The sequence below is a fragment of the Sceloporus undulatus genome, chromosome 1, assembly GCF_019175285.1.
Source record: "Sceloporus undulatus isolate JIND9_A2432 ecotype Alabama chromosome 1, SceUnd_v1.1, whole genome shotgun sequence".
NCBI classification, from domain to species: Eukaryota; Metazoa; Chordata; class Lepidosauria; order Squamata; family Phrynosomatidae; genus Sceloporus; species Sceloporus undulatus.
The window spans coordinates 171,672,083-171,689,078 of NC_056522.1; the positions used below are offsets into that span (position 1 = coordinate 171,672,083).

Genomic DNA, 16,996 nt, shown 5'->3' on the forward strand with positions numbered 1-16,996 from the left:
TAGAGGAGAACAGACAGTACAATGGCTCTATACACACTGATTTTTGTGCTTTGCCTCAAGTGTTTGTTACTCCAGACTCTTTTGTGAAGCCTTCCGAATGCACTATATGCCTTTGCTAATCTGTGATCAATCTCTTTATCAATCTTGGCATCTGAGGAGATGATGCTTCCCAAGTAGGTGAACTGCTAGACGGACTTAAGCACAGATGTGCCTACAGTGATGTGGGGATGGTAGTATTCTTCCTGAGGTGCCGGCTGGTAGAGAACTTCCGTTTTCTTCAGACTGACTTCCAGTCCAAAGAGCTCTGCAGCTGTTGCAAAACAAGATGTTAGGCGTTGCAGAGCTGCTTCCATATGGGCAACGAAGGCAGCATCGTCAGCAAAAAGCAGCTCACGGACTAGATAGTTTAGAGTCTTAGTGCGGGCCCTCAGGCGGCTTAAGTTAAACAAGCTACCATCATTATGGTAGCGTATATAAATGCTGTCTTCTTCTTTGAGATCTGCCGTAGCCCTTTGGAGCATCATGCTGAAGAAGATTGTAAATAGAGTTGGAGCGAGAACACAACCTTGTTTCACACCATTAGTTATTAGAAAGGGCTCCGAGAGAGCATCGCCATATCTGACTTGACCTTGCTGGCCTTCATGTAGCAGGATGATCATTTTGAGGAATTTGGGATCCTAGTCGTTCCGGGATCTGCCACAGACCTTTTCTACTCATAGTGTCGAGGCTTGGTGAGGTCACAAAATGTTACATAGGTCCTGTTTGTCTCTACATTTCTCTTGCAGTGTCTAAGGGCAAATACCATGTGCTGTAAGGCGCCTATTAGCTCTAAGCTAATATTATTACAATATTAAGTATCATGTTAAAAGAATAAAATACAATTAAGAAGATTAAAATGTTAAACATACTTTAAAACAAAACAATATCCACAGGTTAATGAAAGTTTTTTTAAATTAGAGTATTCATATTGCTTTTGTGTTTGTATGTTTCAGGTGATTCAATGTCAGACAGAGTAGGTTAAATGCAGGGTGGAAAATGACTTACAAATGCCTTCCAAACTACTTTCACTACGTCCAAAGCCCTAGTACAGTGATGGTGAACCTTTTAGAGACTGAGTGCCCAAACTCAAAGGTGTTCCCGCACCAGGTGGGGTGGTGGTGGGACATCTGGAGTGGGACTTCCCTGGAGAGGCAGCTAAACTGGCTTCAAACTGGCTTCAGGGTAGGATACAGAGTTGAGACTGCCTTGGGCATCGACAAGGGAATAATTAATAATAATTTAATTTGTTTTATTTATATACCGCTATTCCAAAGATCATAGCAAGTAAGCTAATTAGCAAGGAAGTGTGACTGTTGGACATCTCAGCTGCCTTCGATACCATAGACCATGGTATCCTTCTGGAATGCCTGAGGGAGTTAGGTATTGAAGGCACTGCACTCCAGTGGCTCCATTCCTACCTCTCAGGCAGATTCCAGATGGTGACACTGGGGGACAGCTGCTCTTCTAAAAGAGAGCTGACATCTGGCATCCCTCAGGGTGTCATTCTGTTCCCCATGTTGTATAACAGTTACATGAAGCCATTGGGCAAGATCATCTGGAGACATGGGGCACCATGTTAACAGTACACTGATGACACCCAAATTTATTTCTCTATGTTTCCGACTGTTGCAGTGACTAAGGATGACATCTCTCCTCTGGATGCCTGCCTTGAGTCAGTAATGGGCTGGATGAGGAAAAACAAACTCAAGCTGAATCCAGACAAAACGGAGGTACTTGCGATAGGTACCTCAAGTCCAGGGATGGAGATTTGGCAACCAGTCCTGGACAGGGTCACACTTCCCCTAAAGGACAAAGTTCGTAGTTTGGGAATACTCCTGGACTTGTCACTACAATTGTCATCTCAAGTGGATGCGACAGCCAAGAGTGCTTGGTACCAACTTCAGTTGATACACCAACTGCACCCCTACCTGGACCAAAAGCACCTGGAAGCAGTGGTACACGCACTGGTAATCTCTCGTCTTGATTTCTGTAACGTGCTCTACATGGGGCTACCCTTGTACCAAGTTTGGAAGCTTCAACTGGTTCAAAATGCAGCAGCCAGATTGGTCACCAGTTCGTCCAGCTTTGACCATATAATACCTGTCCTAAAATCTCTTCTGGGCGCAATACAAGGTGTTGGTTATTACCTTTAAAGCCTTACATGGCTTGGGCCCAAGTTACTTGCAGGAATGCCTCTCCCTACCACCCGCACACCCAGAATAACTGGGAAGAATGTGTTAGAACATCAATCAACTAGACTCATATCGACTTCCCAGAGAGGCTTCACAGCAGCAGCTCCAAAATTGTGGAACGGTCTTCCAGAAGAGATCCATCTTATTACCTCCTTGGAGGCGTTTAAGAGGGAATTTAAGACGGATCTCTCCCAGCAAGCTTACTCACCTGACCTTATGTAAGAGACAACTTCAGACTATTCTATGAATCTACTGCATTACCACTTGACGATGAGTTAGCTTTTAAGATTAATTGTATTTTTATGGATGTATTTTTATATGTATTTTATTACTGGTGTATGTGTTTTAGCAGACTGTAATCCCACCTCGATCTATCTGGGAGAGGCGGAAAATATAAATAAATTATTATTATATTATTATAAAGGCTTGGGAGGATGGGGGAAGAGGAGGAACATGCCTGTTCCTCATCTTCTCCCACCCTCCCATTTCTCCATGTGCCCTCAGAAATGGCTTTGTGTGCCAAAGAGGGCATGCATGCCATTGGTTCACCACCATGGTCCTAGTAGCTTGTGCTAGCCAGGCACAACTTCTTTTAGAATTATAGTGCAACAGTGCCATTTTAACTGCTTTTAACAATAGCTCTTTAAACAATTTAAAAGAAGGAAGGAGAAGAGTAGAAGACATTTTTATTCCAATATGTTTCAGAATTAAAAAGAAAATTAGAAAAGGAATAAATATTGCAGTTGGTGTTGGGAATTGCCAGAAAAAAGTCTATGGCCACAGAAATGTTGTTTGGATACTTAAAAAAAACATTAACACCAACAATCAAGAACCACAGCAACAAATGCTTAAATCTGCTGACACTCTTGCCCTATCAGGAGGAACCCTATAACTTAAAACAAAAAAATCTCTTACAAACCACAGGGCCTCCTTAGCAACCGTCCTAAGCAAATTCTGGGATTTGTAGCTTTGTGAGACATTTAGACTTCTCTGTGAAAGAACTCTGGTGTCACAACAAACAACAAATCCCTACCAATTCATAGCAGTGAGGCATGGCAGTTAAAATTGTGTCAAACTGGATTATTTCTGATGTGCAGATGCAGCTGTTATGAACGACAATTCCTAGAATTCCATAGCACTGAGCCATGGCAGTTAAAGTGGTGTCAAACTGGACTGTTTTCACAGTGTAAATGCAGCCTGAGGCCCAAAAAACAGAGGCAAATTGATGCAGTTTCAGACCATGTTGGGGGCATGCTGTTTAGACAATGCACGCCCTAAACATGGCCTGATGCTGTGCCAACAAAAAATAATGGGGCCAAGGAGGAGCAGAGCCTGGTAGAAAATCACAGCAGCAGTCTGGATTGGGACCAGGCATAAGTGATTGCTGAGGTCCAGATGCAAACGACACCAGCATGACCTTGCAACCTCTCCTTTGGGCCTGTCTGTTTCAGGCCTTAGTAACTTTTCCAGTGAGCACAATCCAATGCTAGTTCCACCAAACATGCTGGGACTTATCCTGTATCATGTAGCTGAATACATTTATGAATAATGGCTTTAAAAATAGTTAAAACCTATAGTTGGCCCTCCTTATCCACAGATTTGTTATCCATGGATTCAAGCATCCACAGCTTGAAAATAATCCAAAAAAGTATACATTCCAAATAGCAAATCTTGATTTTTCATTTTATATAAGGGACACCATTTTGCTCTGCCATTATATTTAATGGGACTTGAGCATCCATAGATTTTGTTATCCACGGGGGATCCTGGAACCAAACCCCAGCGGATAACAAGGTCCCACTATATTTCTTATTTTCTTTTTATTGTTAACTGTCCTCAAGTTGACCCTGGCTCACAACAACCATATGGCTGAGACATCTCCAAGACCTCCTATCTTCCACTAGCTTTATTTCTTTACTGGTTGTTAACCCAGAAGGTTTAAAACTGTAACAGGAATGTAAACCAGAAAGCTTTGTATAAAAGTGTATTCCACTGCCTGTGAATAACTGTACTGTGGTATTGATCACAGATCTGGGTATAGGTTATATGTGTTGAATGTTATATATGAAAATACCTATTTACACATGTAGTAGACTCTACTAGTGCTGAATGTAACAAATGAATGCTACTTATGCCATCACCGTTCATGTTACTAAATTGAGCTCTCTTCTGCTGTGTAACAATAACCAAGTTTAGTCATTATATGATTAGTGAGGCAGAATTCATAATGACAACACTAAACCCTAGGGGAGCTCCAGAGCTTATTAAAATATTTCACTTAAGAGGGGAGTAGGCAGGGCATAAGAGCCAGTGTGGTGTAGTGGTTTGAGCACTGGACTCTAGCTCTGGACCAGGGTTTGAATCTCTGCTTGGCCACGGAAACCCACTGGGTGACCACACTCTTACCCTCAGAAAACCCTATTAAAAGTTTGCCTTAAGGTTGCCATAAGTTGGAAATGATTGAAAACATACAATAATAACAAAGCAGGGCATGCTGGTCAGCATATAGATTGCTTCATTTGCCCATGTTTATCTAGGTACAGACAGTTTGAACTTTATCACACGGGCCCTAGAACGGGCCCATCGCTTTCCAAAAAGAGGGCATGACAAGAACCGGATGGGACGAGGAACACATCTTACCGCGCAGGGGAATGCCGTCGCTGCCGCTAGACATTCCCATTGCATTCCACATCCATCCCAGAGGGAGCGATTTATGAGAACTGCTCAAAAGCATTGTCAAAAATGGCTCCCTCTGGGACATATGTGAAACGCGATGGGAATATCTGGCGGCAGCAGCAACTTTCCACTGTGCGATAAGATGCGTTCTTCGTCCCATTTGGTTCTTGTCACTCCCCCTTTTTGGAATGCAACAGGTCCATTGTAGGGCCCGTGTGATAAAGATCTTTGTGTAAAAGTACACTTACTTTTGGTCTTGCTTGTTTGATTTGATAAACTGCAGGATCTGTATCGTTTTGGAAGGCACTGTTGGAATAGGCAAGAAATAAAGTGCCAGCAACATTTTAAAACAATCATGGTTAGAATACCTTTCCATTCAGTTTGCTAGCCTTTGTGAGGAAAGGAATGTACCTGGCTTTGCACACCCATTACAACATTATTTACTTATGATATGAATAGCCAGTTGGCCACTACTTGCTGTTCTTTGCCCTTCCTGTAAAATACTGCACCTGATTTTCTGAACATACCAAAATATTCCATGAGTGCATTCCCATTATTAGAATGTAATCATGCTGTATATTTATATATTAAATATTTAAATATTCAAAGCATATAATGTTTGCTAAGAATACTGTCTACAGACAGTACAAACAACCCTCCTGGATTCAAAGGAAGAGTAAATTGTTGAGAAAGAATTCATATTCATCCTTGTTTCTATTTCTTCTCCCATCTTTTGGTGAGTCTTTCACTGTTCTGTCTTCCATTGTGTATTATGCTAAACATTGCATATGCCTCATGACAGGGACCTAGTTTTGCATTATGCTGCAAAGTACCAGGCTCAGTGACAGTGCTATAATGATCATACCACAACCACAACCTCCAATCCTAGGACCTGTGGATAATGTCTAATTGTAATCCACTGCAGGGGGTGGTGCTCATCTCCATTTCTAAGCCACTGTCCGAAGACTGCTTTGGTGGTCATGTGGCCAGCATGACTTCCCTAAAAGTCATGTACCTAAAAGTGGTACCTAAAATAGGTACCACTTCCCGCCAAAGTGGTACCTATTTATCTACTTGCATTAGCATGCTTTTGAACTGCTAGGTTGGCAGAAGCTGGGACTAGTGAAGGGAGCTCACCCCATGAACTAGCACTCAGGCCTCAAACTGCCAACCTGCCAATCTTGCAATCAACAAAGTCAGTGTTTTAACCACTTGAGCATCATCTGTGGGTACTGGGCCATAAACTCAGAGAGCATGATGTTTTTGAATGCAGCTGAGTGAGCCAGTTCCCTAAGGTTGTGGGGTGCTGCAGGTGGAAAATTCACACCTCACCTGCCCAGGTGGGGACCCTGCTGCTCACCTTTCCTGCCACCCGAGAACTGCAGGTGTCCACTCTCTCTCCCTCAGCCATTTGCCACAGGAGATAGAGGATGCCCCCCAAGAGATGAAGGCAAGGGCACCCATTCCAAAAGGGAAGGTAATACCATGATGCCCCCATTATGTCATCATGCCAGAGGCAGCCTCTGAAACTGGGTATTCCCTGAATATCTGGCACCAAGGATTTTCAGAGCTAGGCTCTTTAGGAATGGTGACCTGGAAAATTATTTGTTTTCATTGCATTGGTGTTGTTTCTGGTACCCTAATAAGGAGCCAGAATCATGCGCTTTGTGTCAGGGACAGCCCCTGATATGTTGGGGGTAAAGGAATGCCAAAATTGTGTCCTCCTCCATGGTGGGCACTACTATAATCTTCTTCTAGGGAATCATTTTCTGTAGCAGTTGTGTATAGCAGGGAAGGTGAGACAGGGAGTTATCTGATGATACAGGTAGCTCCTCTTCCTGGTTGCCACAGCAGCATCCTGCTGCTCTAACTCTAGTAAGTGAGCAGGGAGATTTGTGTGGGTGATGCCATCACACAATCTTTTTTCTTTTTTGTATCAAGGCTGCAGGGAAGGTGGAGGATTACACAATGTCCTCTTCCTTGAGCAGTGGCATTGATGGACGCAATGCACTTTGGGAGTAGCACTTCACTTCCCACTTCAAGTAGCTGATAAGCTTTGGTCATTCCTGCATGTGTTTTTATAAAGCCATAGAAATGCACTCATAACTATATCCTGATATCTAGATGCCCCCAAAAGTATCTGCTTTTAAATTTTCTTTAATATCTCCCCCCCTCCCCGGTTCCTGGCTGGTAGGAATTCTTCACCTTAATTTTATATTTCTTACAAAATTCTACATTCTTCACCTTAATTTTATAGGCCCAGGCACCATGTGATGGAGTGAGCTCTCGTCACTAGTCCCAGCTTCCGCCAACCTAGCAGTTCAAAAGCATGTAAAAGTGCAAATAGATAAATAGGAACCTTTACAATGGGAACAGGGACGTAGCTAGGATGTTAGGAAGGGGAGGTCCAGACTAAGTGCACCATTATAATGGGACTTGGGTGAGGCGGCGCAGCAGCACACACCATTCGTTTTTCTAATGGAAGGGGGGGTCCGGACCCCAAGAACCCCCCCCCCCTCGGCTACTTCCCTGGTGGGGAGGTAACAACATTCTGTGTAATCATGCTGGCCACACAATCACAGAGTTGTCTTTGACAACACTGGCTCTTGGTAATGGAGATGAGCACCACCCTAGACAATCTTGTCAAGGGAAAAACTTTACCTTTAACCTTTACTGGCATTTAACCACTGTGAGACCAGTGCTCCTACAAAAATTAATAAGCTACATAAAATAACTATAAAACAAAGGAGAAAATATATGACTTCCAACTTATTAACTAATGATTATAGTTGCCAAATTATTCTACCTCCCCCACCTTTCGTTACCTAAATTTCAGGAGGCCCCAAGAAGGCACCCATAAATTGAATTCAATGGGGAAGTTCATGTATCTCAATCTGGAGCTGTGAGAGGGCCAGGGTAACATGAGCTGGGATTTTCAGCTTATGTTTACTGGTTCTGAAAAACTAGAACTCCAGAGTATTAAGTACAACTCACAGAATCATAGAATAATAGAGTGGGAAGAGACCACAAGGGCCATCCAGTCCAACCCCCTGCCATGCAGGAAATCCAAATCAAAGCATCCCCGATAGATGGCCATCCAGCCTCTGTTTGAAGACCTCCAGGGAGGAAGACTCCACTACTCTCCGAGGGAGTTTGTTCCACTGTTGAACAGCCCTTACTGTCAGGAAGTTCCTCCTAATGTTGAGGTGGAATCTCTTTTCCTGTAGCTTGCATCCATTGTTCTGGGTCCTAGTCTCTGGAGCAGCAGAAAACAAGCTTGCTCCCTCCTCAATATGACATCCCTTCAAATACTTAAACAGGGCTATCATATCACCTCTTAACCTTCTCTTCTCCAGGCTAAACATCCCCAGCTCCCTAAGCCATTCCTCATAGAGCATGGTTTCCAGACCCTTCACCGTTTCAGTCGCTCTCCTTTGGACATGCTCCAGTTTCTCCACATTCTTTTTAAATTGTGGTGCTCAGAACTGGACACAATATTCCAGGTGGGGCCTGACCAAAGCAGAATACAGTGGCACTATTACTTCTCTTGATCTAGACACTATACTTTGCATTGGCCTTTTTAGCTGCTGCGTCACACTGTTGACTCATGTTCAACTTGTGGTCTACTTGGACTCCCAGATCCCTTTCAGGTGTAGCTTCATTCAGCCAAGTGTCCCCCTTCCTATATCTATGCATTTCATTTTTCCACCCTAAGTGCAGTACCTTACATTTCTCCATGTTGAATTTCATTTTGTTAGCTTTGGCCCAGCTTTCTAGTCTATTCAGATCATCTTGAATTTTGATCCTGTCCTCTGGGATATTAGCTACTCCCCCTAGTTTGGTGTCATCTGCAAATTTGATAAGTATGCCCCCAATGTTGTCCTCCAAGTCATTGATAAAGATGTTGAATAACACTGGGCCCAGGACAGAGCCCTGTGGGACCCCACTGGTCACTTCTGTCCAGGATGAAAAGGAGCCATTGTTGAGCACCCTTTGATCAGTGAACCAATTACAAATCCATGTAACAGTTACCTTGTCTAGCCCACATTTTATTAGCCTGTTTGCAAGAATGTCATGGGGAACTTTGTCAAAGGCCTTACTGAAATCAAAATATACTATATCCACAGCATTCCCTTCATCTAACAAGCTGGTAATTTTATCAAAAAAAGAGCTCAGGTTTGTCTGGCATGATGACTTCTTTCTCTGAAACCCGTGTTGACCTTTTATGATTATGGCATTGCTTTCTAGATGTTCACAGACTCTCTGTTTAATTATCTGCTCTAGAATCTTTCTTGGTATAGATGTCAGACTAACTGGACGATAATTGTTGGTATCCTCTTTTTGCCCCATTTTGAAGATGGGGACAACGTTTGCCCTCCTCCAGTCTGCTGGGACTTCTCCTGTTCTCAAAGAGTTCTCAAAGATTATTGCCAATGCTTCCGATATTACATTTGCTAGCTCTTTTAATACCCTTGAATGTAGTTCATCTGGTCCTGGAGACTTAAATTCATTTAGATTAACAAGGTATTCCTCTATTCCTCTTTACTTATTCTGTGCTGAAATTCCCCTATTATGTCTTCTGCTCCATTATCCTCAGGTTGAGCACTCTTTTCTTTTTCTGAGAACACTGAAAACATTGAGGCAGAGAAGGCAAAGAAGGTGTTGAATAAAACTCAGTTTTATTATATGAACAAGAGGGATGTCAACATACACAGAAATCACTCACACACACACACACACACACACACACACACACACACACGGGTATATAAAAAGGTGGCTGTGGATAGCAATTAAAGGATGGCAATGGGCAATGCTTACCAGCTCCAGAAGCCAGGTGCCAATTTGGGGAATGGATACAGAGGGGATTGGACTCAGATCACTATGTGAGACCGTGTTTGACTAGCAATTGGTGGAGTTTTAGCTGGAATCCAACAGCATGTCTTCCTGACTGCAACTGAGACTGGAATAGGAATGCCCAACCAAGGGTATTGTGGGCCAAACGTCACTTGAGATAGTTTGAGTTGATTTTCCATTAATCCCCAAAACAACCAGATTCCCACCTGGCTGATGATTTTGACTTCAGAGTTACAAAAGGAAAATTTTTGATTGATGACAGTGGCATTGATTTAATCAAGCAGGAATAAGATCGGGGCAACCCCAGGGAGTTTGAGAGAGGATCAGATGTGGGAAAGTACAATAGGGGCTAGCAGAAAGTTTGGCTTAGGCTGACAAGCCTTTGTCCTGTGACCTTCAAGAGGAAATGCACAAGGCAAGGTATGGGGAAGCAGCAATATTCTCAGCCATAAAGCTACAGGAGTCCTTTCCACATGCCTTCGGGTAATGTGAGCAGTCATCAGTTGACTTAAAGGTTGTGTGACCTTTCCAAGTTCATGGTCTTTGGCCTCTCTGTAACTGGTATCATAATAAAATATAACAAAATATTTGTACCCCAAAATAATGTAGGGTATGCAGGGTGTGATAACAATATAAAGTACTTCTACATGTTATTCCATTCTACTATTCCTCAAATCTTAAAACTGCAGTTTCCCCCCCCCCCCCAAATATCTTATCATAAAATCAATTGTCAATTCCTAGTCTTTAATTTTTTTTTAACAGACTTCTGTCTACTGTAATCAAATTCGTCAATTTATCCATCTTTGCAAGATCATACAGTTTTATCAACCATTCTTCCTGTGAGGGGATATTCACATCCTGCCCCTTCTGTGCATAGGGTGCATTCATATGCTGGACAATTCCTCCATATTTTTTCTCTATCTGTTCATCCATCATCCCCAATGAAAAATGTTCTGGCTTCAATTAAGAATTGAAAGTTCAAAATGTTTTCCATAATAGAATATATCTGAAACCAGTATTTTCTCAGCTTAGTGCAGGTCCACCACACATGATAAAAACGTCTCTCTTTTTTATTACATTTATACATCTTTATACATCTTGGACAATCTCTCTGGTGTTAAATACCATTAACACCTCTTTTTATCAAAATTCTTCTTAAGATCATAATGGCTGCATCTGCACTGCAGAAATAATACAATTTAACACTGTCATGCCTCAATGCTATGGATTTGTAAGGATTTGTAGTTTGTTGCGGCACCAGAGCTCTCTAACAGAGAAAGCTAAATGTCTCACAAAACTACAGTTCCCAGCATTCCATAGCATTAAGCCATGGCAGTTAAAGGGGTGCCAAACTGGATTATTTCTGCAGTGCGGATGCAGCCTAAATCTACCCAGACAGTTCAACTGTTTCGTATTTATTATTAACATTTTTAAATGGAATCAAAATGCTAACGGAAATAAAATCATTTGCTGACAAGTATTTATTTACTGGGAATAACATGTTTTCAAGAAATGAACGGTGAGTGCGCACCTCCAGCTTTTGATCTATATGAGTGTTTTAACATATTGTTATCATTACATTATTAAATTGGGGCTGGGAGATAATAAAGGTTAAAAAATATTGAAAATGCAGGGCACGGGAAAGCAACAGGAATAGTTTAGCTAACCATACAATTTAAGTCTCCAAACAAAATAAAAAGGGGCAGGAAGGGCCATACACAAGAGGTTCATGTAGCGGCTCAGGCCTGGGCCAGAACGCAGTGCTAGGCTTCATCCTGATCTTCTCTAGCTTCAAAGGTGCTGCTGGATGAGGACTGCATTGAGGATATAAGTTGCAGATCCATCCTCTACTGTCTTCTCCAATTGGTACTTTTAATTCATACACTGTTTCTGAATTTTCCTCAGTCTCTTTCTCCAATCTTCCACTCTCCCTGAGACAGGACCTAGACAGACGGGGAGAAAGGGGCAGAGAGACGCTGCCTCTTTCTTCACGGAATGGAGACCGTGCCAACCAAACAGCACAGCCTCGAGGAGACCTAAAAAGAACCCGCTCCTAGCAGGTTCTTTTTAGAGTGCGTGCAGGGTGCTATTAGTGCACTCGCACACACTGATGACATCTGCACGGCGCCCCACTGGCGAGCAAGGACAGGATAAGGATGGGATCGAAGCACAATGCTCCTGCCCTTATGGTGCAATCACACAAAGATTATCAGACACGTTGCACTTATCCTGCCATTATCTAGTCAGTGAAGTGGCATTGTCCCGTCACTTTGGTATTAATCCGTTAACGCGAAATGGAGGTAAATGATGGGAGAATTCCACTTCATTAGCAGGATTAATGACAGGATAAGTGCAATGTTGTCTGATATTTGCATGATCACACCATAAGGATGGGAGCATCGCACTTTGTTCCTTTCCTTGACCTCTGTGTGATAATCTCCTCTGTCAGAGAGCTCGGTACCACAATAAACTAGCATTCCCAGGATTCCCTAGCACAGAGCCTGCCCTGTCTCAAACTGGATTATTTCTGCAGTGTGTTTTGAACCATGTAAGCTGTTGGGGGCTATCTGTATAGCTTAATTCAATACGTGTTTATCAACTAGGGCTGTCAAGAAAAATAAAACTCCTGTATTATTAATGGTTGAGTAGAAGAGGGAATTTCAGCAGGTGCTGCTTGCATGTGAATTTACCCTTCTACACAACTGTTAAAGATATTTCACCTATCCACTCTATCATCAGTTCACGCATTCATGTGTTCATTTTTGCCCAGGTACAGTTGTTATATTTGATGTTTACTCTGGATTTAAGAATATTCTTTTCCCTTAGTACAAATCAGGAGCAAACACAGATAGGAGAGATTTTCATAATCACTTGAACATGTAATGTTGAACACACAATGTAAACTGATATGCAATGCAACATGTGAACACCCTTAGAACAGCAGTCTTCAGCATTTTAAAATAATCAATATATGTACATTTCTGAAAGATCATTACAATAATTAGTCTAAAAGTCTGGAAAGGCTTTCTTTTCTCCTATTTCCAACAATTTCTTCTGCTGTTAGCATATGTAAACATCTGAATCATTCAGCTCTTCATCAGAAAAATATTTTTCAACTAAAGAATCTAAATAAAAGATATTTTATTTTCAGGAGGTCAGATAAGTATTGACATAATTCAAATACCAATCCTATTCTAATTGATCTGGGAGTAAGTCCTACTGTCAAGAAATCAGAAGAAGACTTGGAAGGGCAGCTATGAATGAACAAGACAAGTTCTTGAAGCGTAAAGATATATCATTGAATACTGAAGTTAGGATTGTCCATGTCACCTTTCCAATTTCTATGAATGGTTGCTAAAGCTGGACAGTGAAAAGGCTGAGAAAAGAGAAAAATCGACTCATTTGAAAAGTGGTGCTGGAGAAGAGTTTTATTAATATCATGGATTGATCAAAAGACAAATAAATGTGTCCTGGAGCAAATCAAACTTGAACTCTCCCTAGAAACTGACTAAACTGAGGCTGTTGTTTTTTGCCATATTATGAGACAACATGGCTTACTAGAAAAGACAATAATGGTTGGTATGGTAGAAGGCAGTAGGAAAAGAGGAAACACACATTACAGATGGAAACAAGGAAGCCATATCCCTGAATCTGCACAACCTGAGCAGGATAATAGATGACAGAACAACTTGGAGTTCTCTCATTCATAGAGTTGCCACAAGTCAAACTCAACATGAGGACAGTTAACAACAACAAAGGTCTTATTGATCCAGATACTCCAATCGAACTTACCACTGAGTACACACTTCTGGGACTGCCTTTTAAATAAATACAGACAGAGTCAGATTTGAGTCCATGAATCTGGGCTGCCATAAGGAAATTTTCCACCTTTCTATGGCTAGGCCTCCAGCTCCCTGCAATCCTACACAGATGAATGGGCAACACACTAAATGGGGTGAACTACATTGCTATGCAGCAGGGATCCCTGAAAATGGAGAAAGAAATTTTCTATTTGTGGAACACAAATCATGACTCTAGCCTAGTGGTACTCAAACTTTTTACCCTTGGGATCCTCCCCTTTATATCTACTTGCGGACGTTGCACATACAGCCCGATGTAGTATATGAATAAAAATATTAGTGTATTTTCTTTTGCACTTGCACATATATTCATATTTTTACATTCTATAAGAAAAAAGGTTCAAATTAGAAAAGGTTTAATTTAAGTAATTTCAATATTTAACTTAATGCATGTGTAAATTTTATACATAAAAAGTTGGGAAAGAAAAGGAGGAAGGGTTCCGCCCTACTGTTTGAGAACCACTGCTAGCAAATGATCCCTATTACTACATTTTTTTATCAATAAGCAAGTAAATATATGCATACATATATAACTCTTCATTTAAAGTTGCTTTTCCTACTGAAATCAACTGAGCGCCCAGTTTTGACTGGGCCTCTGCCCATACTCTAAAATTATATAGAAAACAACCAATACAATTTTTTAACATGAAACCTATTTGGGAGCATTAATTCTATTATGCAAGCTTCACAGGGGCATTCATAACATATCAAGAACCCATCAAACTTCAGCTGTCTTCTTGAGTTGCCCTTCTGAGGGATTGTGCAAAGATCATCTATAGAAACACACCTCATTATTGAATTGTTTTAAGAAATACAGTTACATGTAACCTGTGGCCCACTTCCCCACCACCAACAGAGATTAGAATCAGTACTCTGTTTACATTCAAAAACCTTCATTCAATATATGGGATATGGATTTAATTCTATTATTAACTTCATTGTGCTCCAGTACCCTTGAACCTTCTCAAGCCAAAATAAACACACCTGCTTAAATTAAGACCTGTGGATTGAAACATGACCCAAGTTAGCCATAAAGTGACTTCAATCACACTCCTGGGGGGAAATAAAGAAATCGCTATGCATACTCCCAGAAATTCCCATGGTTTGCCTTCAAGACAAAACTTGAACAAGAAACTGAAGTACCTCAGGTCTTGGAGTTTGGTGCAGTACATTCCTTCCAAAGCTCTGTTCTTGATGTTCAGATCAGACTCAATCCATCTGCTGTTGCATCTCCTAAAGGTGGTGGTGTCCTTTGCAGCTACTTGTAGCAAAGGGTAGCTAAATGTAAGAGAGAGGGATTGGTTGGAAGGTTTCTCGAGGCTCAGAGTACTGCCCACTGCCTTGAGTCCCTCTTGCTGGCTGCTTCATCCCTTCTCCCTCCTTGCCTGCTTGTCTTATGCTGTTGCAGAGAGCCTGCTCTTTTAATGCCTGGAGCTCTTTCCTTTTCTGGATCAGGAGCCAACCCTCTGGAGAGCTCCCCACTTTGGCTTCTGGAAAACCAAGCCCTCCTCCAAGGAAACACAAGGCTGCTGGCAGTGGAAGGAGGGAGGGGATAGATGCTGGGAATCATGTGCTCTGGACAAAAGGACTCTTTTCTAGCTTGTGCTTTGCCAACACCAAACCTTTTTATAAGGACCTGCCTTAAAACTGTGGGGGGGACCAATTTTTTTAATATAAAAATATAGTAGCAATAGCAATAGCGAGTACATATCTATACCACTTATCTGTGCACCTAAGCACTCCCTAAGCGATTTACAATGCATACGTTATATAATATAGTAAGACAATTTCTAGCTCTGAAAACTGGTCCTTGCTTTTTCTGCTAGCTTGTAGGCATTTACCGGAGCACACAAGATGCAAGATCAACAAAGTAAAGCACACTTGCTTTATTTATTTATTTTGTTGATCTAAATCCTGCCTTTCTCCCAATAATGAGACTTAAACGAATCAGAATTAAACACCAGACAGAGTCATTAATAAAAGAGTGTGTGTGTGACTTATTTAAAAAGTGATTAAGCAATTTCTAAAGCTAAAACATGTAACATGAAAATTTATTAAGAGGTTACATACAAACCTTAAAAACAGCACTGCCAGTGTGGTGCAGTGCTTTGGGCATTGGGACTAAGGTTTGAATCCCAGCTTGGCCATGGAAACCCACTGGGTGACCTTGGGCAAGGCACACCCTCTGAGCCTCAGAGGGTGGCAATGGCAAACTCTCTCTAAGAAACATGCTAAGAAAATCCCATGATTGGTTGTTGTTGTTATTATTATTATTATTATTATGCTTTATTTATATAGCACTGTAGATTTATACAGCACTGTACATACAAACAATAAAATAGATAAAATAAACCTTCCCATGGCATACAATCTAAGAAGTAATAGCATAATACATATAAATAATACATAACAATACAGGAAAGGCTACAATAAAGTAAAGCATGCAACAAATTAAAAACGTCAAATAACAGATAATACTCACGCAATGCCTGGGAATGCTTTTCTGAACAAGATGGTCTTCAACTCAGTTTTGAAACTGGTTAAAGAAATGATGAGCTGTGTTTGTGGGGGAAGGAGATTCCAGGACTGAATTGCCGTAAGTCAGAAGCAACTTGAAAGCACACAACAACAACAACAACAACAACAACAACCAGCATTAAAACCTCACCCCAGTTACCTTTTGAAAGCCAAACAGCATAAAAATGTTTTTACTTGCATTTTCTTCTCACCATGCAGTGTTTTATAGACTTTTATCATGCCTACCACCACCATCACCCCAATTGTTTTGCAGGGTTGTCATTGTCATCCCAAGTCCCATGGAAAGCAATGATCACTAAGAGTCCTCTAAAGCAACCTAGAGAAAATGAACAAATGATGCTATGAACAAATGAAGTTCCTCCTTAACTGAGGCAGGTAAGTAGGTTTATAATTTATCAGTGGTTAGAAAGAGGCATACTTTAACCAATAGGTTCCAACAAGAATCTTTTTAAAATGATGGTAGATTTAGCATTCTTGAGTGCTGTAAAATATTATAGAACTTAGTGAAACCTAGGACCCTGCCAGTCTCCTACTCCTTTATTTAAATAATACTAATACTAATAATTATTTGTATGCCGCCTCTTCCTGTATTGGATTTAGGCAGGTAACAACAAACAAAAACAATAAAATCAAACATGACTATCAATAGATAAAAGCATAACAGGACATATTAGATCCTAGTTCCCCAATCTCCCTCCCACCCTAAAATACCATTAAAAACAATTCCCAATAAAATGGTTAACAAAATAAATTGAGATCAAGGTCCAGTGGGTACAGCTAAACAAATGGAGAGTGAAAATTCTGAGGAGTTCAGTTTGGGAAGGCCTGCCAGAA

The 16,996-nt window shown here is 41.2% G+C and overlaps 1 protein-coding gene across 1 annotated transcript in view; it reads right to left on the bottom strand.

Annotated features, from left to right (window-relative positions):
• OPN5 (opsin 5) overlaps window positions 1–14,988 on the bottom strand; it is a 48,770-nt gene extending 33,782 nt beyond the window's left edge. The window contains exon 1 of the mRNA XM_042445391.1: window positions 14,768–14,988. The gene's annotated coding sequence lies outside the window, so the exon portion shown is untranslated. The remainder of the gene's footprint in view (window positions 1–14,767) is intronic.
• Window positions 14,989–16,996: the final 2,008 nt, after the last annotated feature.